The sequence below is a fragment of the Pseudochaenichthys georgianus genome, chromosome 17, assembly GCF_902827115.2.
Source record: "Pseudochaenichthys georgianus chromosome 17, fPseGeo1.2, whole genome shotgun sequence".
Taxonomy (NCBI): Eukaryota; Metazoa; Chordata; class Actinopteri; order Perciformes; family Channichthyidae; genus Pseudochaenichthys; species Pseudochaenichthys georgianus.
The window spans coordinates 11,573,770-11,583,092 of NC_047519.1; positions in this window are offsets into that span (position 1 = coordinate 11,573,770).

Genomic DNA, 9,323 nt, shown 5'->3' on the forward strand with positions numbered 1-9,323 from the left:
CTGAATTTGTTTTGGTGAGCGGGTACATTTCCCAAAAATCTCCTTTTTGGACAAAATGTCGCGAGAAAACGTGAGATGATAACATGGTTGACATTGTGCTAACTGACTGCACTGTTAAAATAATATAACACTCAAATATTTGATTTATATATATAATGATGAATGAATGAATTACTGATATGCAGTGGTGAAAGAAGTACTCAAATTGTATACTTTAATTCAAGTATCAACACCCAATTGTAAAATACTCTGCTGTTAGAAGTAGTCCTGCAATCCAAATCTTACTTTTCTTTTATTGATTCAGTTCAAATGTATTCACAATACGTGTATTCAAAACGGAGTTGAATTTCTCATTCATTCAAGCAAATGTGTTGGCACTTGTGCAAACATGTACCCTATATAAAGTGTGAGTAGGTACAATGTGTAACTAAAAAAGGCATGATGTCATTTTGTGGCACACTTTGGGGTTAATGTAGGTGACTAATCATGTATCATTATTCAAAATTATAATTTTGTAGAGTTTCTTCTATCAGAGGATCTGTACCAACACCTTTGTTTTGTTAAGTGAGTAGTAGACACGTTTTAGGCTAGGATTCTTCTGCAGCCCGACATTACTTCACTCAAAATGATATAACACTGGGCAAAAACATTGGGTGTGTTACAGTGATGACTGCTTTGGTGAAAAAGCATCTATTCTTTTTTGACTTTTTGTTTAGCTAGCATTGATAAATACACTTACACAATATCTTGATTCAAAGCATGAATTAAACATGTTTGGTGGAGTGAAAAAGTCATGTAGCTACTAACCTGTTAAGTTTCTGTTTGAACAGAGAAATCCTAACAGTGTTGCTACAAAAAATTAACATCACAAAAACGTATGATTTTCCTTCCATAATTACAACATGTATTATCTCTATAAAGAAGAAAAGGGAATGCAAAGACTACAATTAAGTCTTATAATTAGTTCAGAAAGATTTTGCTCACGAGAAATCTTCTAGGTCCGGAGGAAATGAAATTAGTAGAATAGGATTAGATTACATTTTTCTAACACTTGAATATAAACTAGACGTTGCATTATACAAACATTATCATCCAAGGAATCTGATCGCCAAGGATGTATTTAATACCTTTTAATTAAAGAAATGTGTTACATTTTTAAGAAGTACAAACTATGCAGTTTAGCCTCATAGGGTCTTCTCTTGTTTCCACTTCCTGTGCGTTATCTCTCTTTGTCTCTTCCTCTCGCTTCCTCTCTCTCTCACACACTCACACACACACACACACACACACACACACACACACACACACACACACACACACACACACACACACACACACACACACACACACACACACACACACACACACACACACACACACACACACACACACACACACACACACACACACACACACACACCTGACACACCTGGTGTCAGATATAAGGCCTGAGGGTGGCAGAACCAAACGTTCTGCCTACACACCCACACACAGGCAGACACACACTCAACCTTTTAGAGAAGTTACAACAATAAGGAGGTATCAGTTGTTGTCAATATTGTATCTTTATGTTTGTAGATGCTATCATTCTCTTTATCTCTGCCACACACACACACACACACACACACACACACACACACACACACACACACACACACACACACACACACACACACACACACACACACACACACACACACACACACACACACACACACACACACACACACACACACACACACACACACACACACTCTACATCATGTACACTCTACATCATGTACACTTTGCCAACTATAACAACTTTCGTTATCTGAAGATCTATGATTAATGCTCATAGTTTTATGCTTAGCATTATGTAAGCCATTTGCAGATAACTGATTTTTTTATTGGTGCAATTCATTTTAATGGCTGCCAGTGTTTGATTATAAAACCAGATTGACCCACTGTCACCCGACAGGGTAAAGTACAGTAGCTTGTTGATAATGCAAATCAGGTAGTCGTCACTACCCCGCACACCAATGTGTGTTTTCTTTAAATGAATGTAAACAAATATATATATTTGTTTTAAATCGTCTGGAGCAGAGAGAGGAGCTGTGGATTATTGTTATTGATTAATGCATCAGTGTTTCTTAGGGTAAAAAACACTGCAACTTAAAATGAAAGCGTATAGTTTATTTAATAAAAGACCATATGTTCAATGTGAAAAGTGACAGTAGATATAGATTAGTTGAAATTTGGTGCTATGTATATATATAAAAAAATATAATTATAATTTTTTTAAACACCTTGAATTTCAGGGGGGGCGCGGGGCTCCGTTGGCAGGGCGCTGAGCTCTCTTTTTATTATTTAGAAAGTGCTTCAGAAATCAATAACATAAATATCTTGACATTAATTTATAAACCAAAATAAATCAATTGTATAGCTCTAGCATATACAGTATCTGTGTGTGAAATTGTTCCATCCTCAAAAAAACAACAACTAATACTTCTAGCAATGGTCTTCTGTTTAAAAAAAGGACACTGAAGGTCCTGAATGTGGCATCACTCACATGACTTGAGTCTGAACACAGCAGACAACAGGAGTATTTACAACAGCATATCAAAACAAAAATACTGCATGTGGGTGCACACTTATTCTCTGTCTTACTGTTACATAAATCCCATGATTATATGAGATTAAGTTAGCTTCATCATTTCTCAATCAGTGATTAAGTGAATAATAACGTTTCTATCGGGTTACTCAGCCTGTCACCCATTATTTTTAGGGAGGGGGCGGCGTTTGGAGGAACGGAGAGGAGACGGTGATCTCGGAAGCTTTTTTCCTCCTGCCTTCACAAACTTTACCATGGGCGGCGCCAGAGATTTTCTGTTGGGGTTGCTGTGGGGTTGGGGTAGCTTGCCGCTTCATAGAGGTTGCTCAAACATGTAGGGTTTCGCATTAATGTAGCTATGGGCTACAGTGAAATCTTCTACTGCAACACTCCCCACACGCACACAGCTACACCCGCGACTGTTAATGAAGGCTCGATAATCAGCTCACGGCATATAGGAAGGATAAAGTGCTATTTTTTATAAGTGGGGGGCGGACCAGCCTCCTAGGGGGGTCCGGGGGCATTCTCCCCCGGGAAGATTTGTTTTTAAATTATTGAAGTTGAAAGCATCAATCTGGTGCACTTTGAGAGCAACATTAAGAGATCTATGGATACATCTCTCAACACCCATATGAAACAGAACTGTAAACAGATTTACTTTTTCTTTATGGATATTTTACTAATCACTCCCCCTTTTAAACTGTATTCTTATTTTACTGTCATATAGTATTTCATACCTGTTTTTCATTTATTCTCTTATTGTTTTATAGCCTAACTATAATGATCATATGAAGGTGTGCCTCGGAAATACTTGTTTACATAAATGGTGATCAAACTGTTTTGAGACCCACTGAGATAACTTAGACTAAACTTATCTAAACACCAGGGTTTCCCACACATAGACTATACTTGGGCGGGCCGCCCAGGTCTATTAACGGCTGCCCAAGTATATTTCACGACCCATTTGTTTTGTTTTTTTTGTTCTTTTTTTTCCCGTCCGCAACCACGACGCCATCTGCGATCGATTAACTTGTGGACAATGATCCCTCGCTCTACGCCTCTTGTACCCAGTCCCGGACTGGCCATCGGGAGGACCGGGGAGTTTCCCGAAGGCCTGGCCTGTTAAGTGGCCGGCTGGCCTGAGGATTTTTTGAGTGACTGGCTGTCTACATGATGTGGCCTGCCGACATGGCCACTGTCATACAGATCATAAATCAAAGATGTTGATTGGTCTCTGTTTGTCAATCAAGCTCAGGATAACCTCAGCTCAGGTGAGGTAAAGGACTCTCTGAGTGTTTAGATAGTTAACTTAGTCTAAGTTCTCAGTGAGTCTCAAACGGTTTGGTCACCATTTATGTAAACACATATTTCCATTTGAGGGTGTCAGTGATTTTTCATATTGGAAATGGGATGTTATTGGTTATGGCCATGATTTTATGATTATTGAAATGTATACAGTTCTGTTTCATAGGTGTTCCCATAGATCTAGTCTCTTTATCTTCCCCTCAAAGTGCACCAGATTGATGCATTTAACTCCAAAATTTAAAAAAAATCGTACCGGGGGAACATGTCCCCGTACCCCCCTAGAGGATCTGAGGTCCACCCCCACTTAAAATCACATGGACAGGTTCCTACACTTACAATTTTTTTTTAAAATAGTAACCCATATCCATATGTTTATTTGTGGGTAGTAGATTTAAACTATAGGGCTATCATTATGGGCCCTGCCTGTACCTGTTCGCTCTGCCATCACATGAAGGGTCTGCTAACAAGCGACACACAGAAAGGTTCATGTTAATGTGTTGCACATCACAAAGCCACGTCACCTCAACCCCCACATTTCTTGGGGTTGCTTCGCAGTTGCTATGCCAATTGTTGGTGTTGCTGTAGCAACTGCAAGCTACCGCCTGGCGCCGCCCCTGAACTTTACACACGTATATCGTCTGAAAATAGCAAGAGGACATTCATACTCTGCAATCCAAGACTTAATTAAATCCACCAAAAACCTGACATGATTGTAACGCGAGTATTTTTTAAAAACATAAATCCCTTTGTGTCTGAGCCGCAGCGACACGGACTGATTCAGAGCGGGTCCTTCTGCTGTTGGTTCTGGACTGGTGTTCTTGTGTTGGTGGATAAAGCAGTGGATAAAGCTCCGTGTTTGGTGTCACTGTGCCGCTGTCACATCTGTGCCCTGATCTCTGCGTCACCGACCGATTTGATATTAAAGTGACAGAAAAAAACCCGTTATTTTAAAGCCGCGGCCGGAAAATCAGGAAGCAACGTTACGCTAATCGATTATGTTCTTTCACTGCATCGATGCAGAATCGTCCACGTCCGCATCACGATGCATCGTAGAAACGATTAATTTCAACACCCCTAATTATTACTGGTTTCAGTTTGATACAATCATTATGTCACTACAGTTTAAGGGAAAACTCACCTATTTGTATGTATTTTAAATCAGTGTTGATGGTAAATATTAATATAACTTAGCTCATTTTACAATTTTTAGGATTTAAATAAGGGGCTATTCAAGGGTACTTGTTTGTTATTTTTACAATTACTCGGAATTCAACTTTTAGCACATTTGACACCTTTTAGGACCTAATGATTCACACAAGGGGTATTAAAGTGTTCAAGCTGGCTAGTTGATTCATACAAAAAAAAAAGTATTGGCTGATTTACAGACTTCTCTTTCCCAATGTAAGTTAATGTAAAAAAGTTTTTTTGGGCCCAAATGTTGTCAGACTGACAAGGAAGTTGTAGTACCACTGTTTGGCCACTACGAAACATTTTCTTCAGTGCACACCCAGATCAGTTCCGGGCTGGGTTGGCTTAGCTCCCATCCTAGGACCCCATGCTTGTTGCGTTTGGTCTGGCTTGTACGTCTGGTCGAAAGAAGCAGTGCGAGGTTATCTTCTCAAGATCTGCCGAGCTTAATTCAATTTCTACGCTTCCTTTTAAAAGACAACGTGTTACAACTAAAACTTAACAATGTTGATTTAAAATACTTGTTTCCTCCTCATTTGATTGGACTTAGGTTCTCCAAAAAAGAAAAAAAAAAGAATAAAAGGATTTTTTAAATATCTATTCCCTTTAGTGTTTTGTGCATTGTCTCAACTGAGCCAATAGGTCTGCTGACAAACCAAGATGTCTGGTTTGGGTTTGAAATACTTGTGGTTGCATTTTACAATGTGTATCAATAGATTCCTGCTCCTACATTGAACTCTGGCTGGGATTTGGGCTATAACTACTCCCAGTTTTCCCATGCTGTAGCTTGTAAATGTCTCACTAAGACCACAGTATGTTTGAAGTGGATACAATCCAGTTTTCAATCTCTTTCTTTGACTGAATATGATACACTGTTGGTCTGTAGTGAGTACTCACATAAATACACATCATGGCAGTGATGGATAGTAGAGAGCTCTGTGGAATGAGCGGATCGTTGAGAAAACCAAATGTTGTGTCTCCCAGCTTCCTGTAAATCCTTTATATCGCTCAGACCACATGTTAAAGCATCTTTGAGTAAAACGTTACAATTCCAACTCTTAAGATGTTTGTTTTCCAAATTGTACTGGAACAGGCCATGTAGCATACATATTTTATAAAAGTGAATTGTTTGCTATTGTATTATTTTACAATCTATTATTTTTCTTTTGCTGTTCTAAAGTCAGAAGCCGGCCCTGATCTAATTACTCGCAGGATGTTCCATTAGTGGCTAACTAGTAGGATGAGGCTGACAGTCATATGACATAATTCTGTTAAACACATTGACTGTCATGCTCTCCTCACTAAAAATGGATTTAGTGACAGACGGACATTTGCGTGACTGATACCGATTTTAAGATTACAAAAAAGCAACAACAGTTAAATACACTGAACAAAAATATAAATGCAACACTTTTGTTTTTGCTCCCATTTTTCATGAGATGAACTCAAAGATCTAAAACATTTTCTATATACACAAAATAACCATTTCTCTCAAATATTGTTCACAAATCTGAAAAAATCTGTGATAGTGAGCACTTCTCCTTTGCCGAGATAATCCATCCCACCTCACAGGTGTGGCATATCAAGATGCTGATTAGACAGCATGATTATTGCACAGGTGTGCCTTAGGCTGGCCACAATAAAAGGCCACTCTGAAACGTGCAGTTTTATCACACAGCACAATGCCACAGATGTCGCAAGTTTTGAGGGAGCGTGCAATTGGCATGCTGACAGCAGGAATGTCCACCAGAGCTGTTGCCCGTGAATTGAATGTTCATTTCTCTACCATAAGCCGTCTCCAAAGGCGTTTCAGAGAATTTGGCAGTATATCTAACCGGCCTCACAACCGCAGACCACGTGTAACCACACCAGCCCAGGACCTCCACATCCAGCATGTTCACCTCCAAGATCGTCTGAGACCAGCCACTCGGACAGCTGCTGCAACAATCGGTTTGCATAACCAAAGAATTTCTGCACAAACTGTCAGAAACCGTCTCAGGGAAGCTCATCTGCATGCTCGTCGTCCTCATCGGGGTCTCGACCTGACTCCGGTTCGTCGTTGTAACCGACTTGAGTGGGCAAATGCTCACATTCGATGGTGTCTGGCACGTTGGAGAGGTGTTCTCTTCACGGATGAATCCCGGTTTTCACTGTGCAGGGCAGATGGCAGACAGCGTGTGTGGCGTCGTGTGGGTGAGCGGTTTTCTGATGTCAATGTTGTGAATCGAGTGGCCCATGGTGGTGGTGGGGTTATGGTGTGGGCAGGCGTATGTTATGGACGACGAACACAGGTGCATTTTATTGATGGCATTGTGAATGCACAGAGATACCGTGACGAGATCCTGAGGCCCATTGTTGTGCCATTCATCCACGACAATCACCTCATGTTGTAGCATGATAATGCACGGCCCCATGTTGCAAGGATCTGTACACAATTCCTGGAGGCTGAAAACATCCCAGTTCTTGCATGGCCAGCATACTCACCGGACATGTCACCCATTGAGCATGTTTGGGATGCTCTGGATCGGCGTATACGACAGCGTGTTCCAGTTCCTGCCAATATCCAGCAACTTCGCACAGCCATTGAAGAGGAGTGGACCAACATTCCACAGGCCACAATCAACAACCTGATCAACTCTATGCGAAGGAGATGTGTTGCACTGCGTGAGGCAAATGGTGGTCACAACAGATACTGACTGGTTTTCGGACCCCCCCAGACCCCCCCAATAAAGCAAAACTGCACGTTTCAGAGTGGCCTTTTATTGTGGCCAGCCTAAGGCACACCTGTGCAATAATCATGCTGTCTAATCAGCATCTTGATATGCCACACCTGTGAGGTGGGATGGATTATCTCGGCAAAGGAGAAGTGCTCACTATCACAGATTTTTTCAGATTTGTGAACAATATTTGAGAGAAATGGTTATTTTGTGTATATAGAAAATGTTTTAGATCTTTGAGTTCATCTCATGAAAAATGGGAGCAAAAACAAAAGTGTTGCATTTATATTTTTGTTCAGTGTAGATTGTTAGTTTGGGTAATTTGAGGTAGCACACTCGTTCAGCATCAGATAGAGTAAGCTGTAGTATATTTTGTTAATATTAAATCATTTCATAATTCAAATCAGTTACATTTATTTGATTCCCCAAAAATGCAAGTACTGCCAATAAACCGAGATTTGGGAAATGGGACACCCCAATAACATCTAATGATTTAAAATAGAGCCCAAGACTTCTTTACACTAACCAAGTACCCTTAACTAATCTAACTAAATGGTCCGAAAACATTCATTTAATCAGTCTAAACATTGGTTGGAAATCGGTAAAATATATTAAACAAAGACACATTATAAGGAAAGATGATGGTACAAATTAAATGCATTTCCAGGTAAATTAACTAATCAAGATGTCTCGAGTGATTTAGTGTAAGCAAATACAAACAAATAAAGCCATTTTCTATAGTGTTATCAATCTCATACCATAACTGTGGACCGCTGCAAACCACACAAAAGCTGTTACATTTAAGTATTTGTTTTTACTAGTGCTGTCAAAATTATCGCGTTAACGGCGGTAATTCATTTTTTGAATTAATTGTGTTAAAATATTTAACGCATTTAACGCATGTGCAGAATTGCCCGCCCCATACGTGCCACCAGTGATTTCAGTAGCCACGGTTTTGAAAACTTTTGTCACGTAGTGATCGTCTTCTCAATAGAAAATCTTTGATAACGGCGTGGTGTTGTTGCAGGAAGTCCCGACGGAGAATACTTTTGCTGTAGTTCAGGGCAGAGCCATATAATAGTAATAATATGGCTCTGGTACAGGGGTGCACATAACTGGTACGCAGGTTATGTGCGTAATCTGAAATCGTGAAACCGTCACTTGTGTCACAAAGCGCATTTGCGTACCGACGTACTTGTGAAGCTTTTCCAGAAGGCGGTTAGATCACCGGACGACAGAGTCGGTCTCCGTGTGCACAGACAGGGCTGCTGTTAACGTCGGTCTGTACAACGGAACTGTGCCAAAACTACGCCAACCGGCTGCGGAGGGAGACTCCCCCCTTCACTGGAGAACTGCGCTAAAACAGCTGATCACAACGTTCACACTCTGTGGTCACGAAGTACTCCACTAGCCCCCCCCCCCTCTGTCGACTTTCCTGAAGTACTCCCCCGTTGATAGAAATCAACACGTAATGAATTAAGACCCCACGGTTTGATGATTGATAGGTGTGTGGGTTGTCT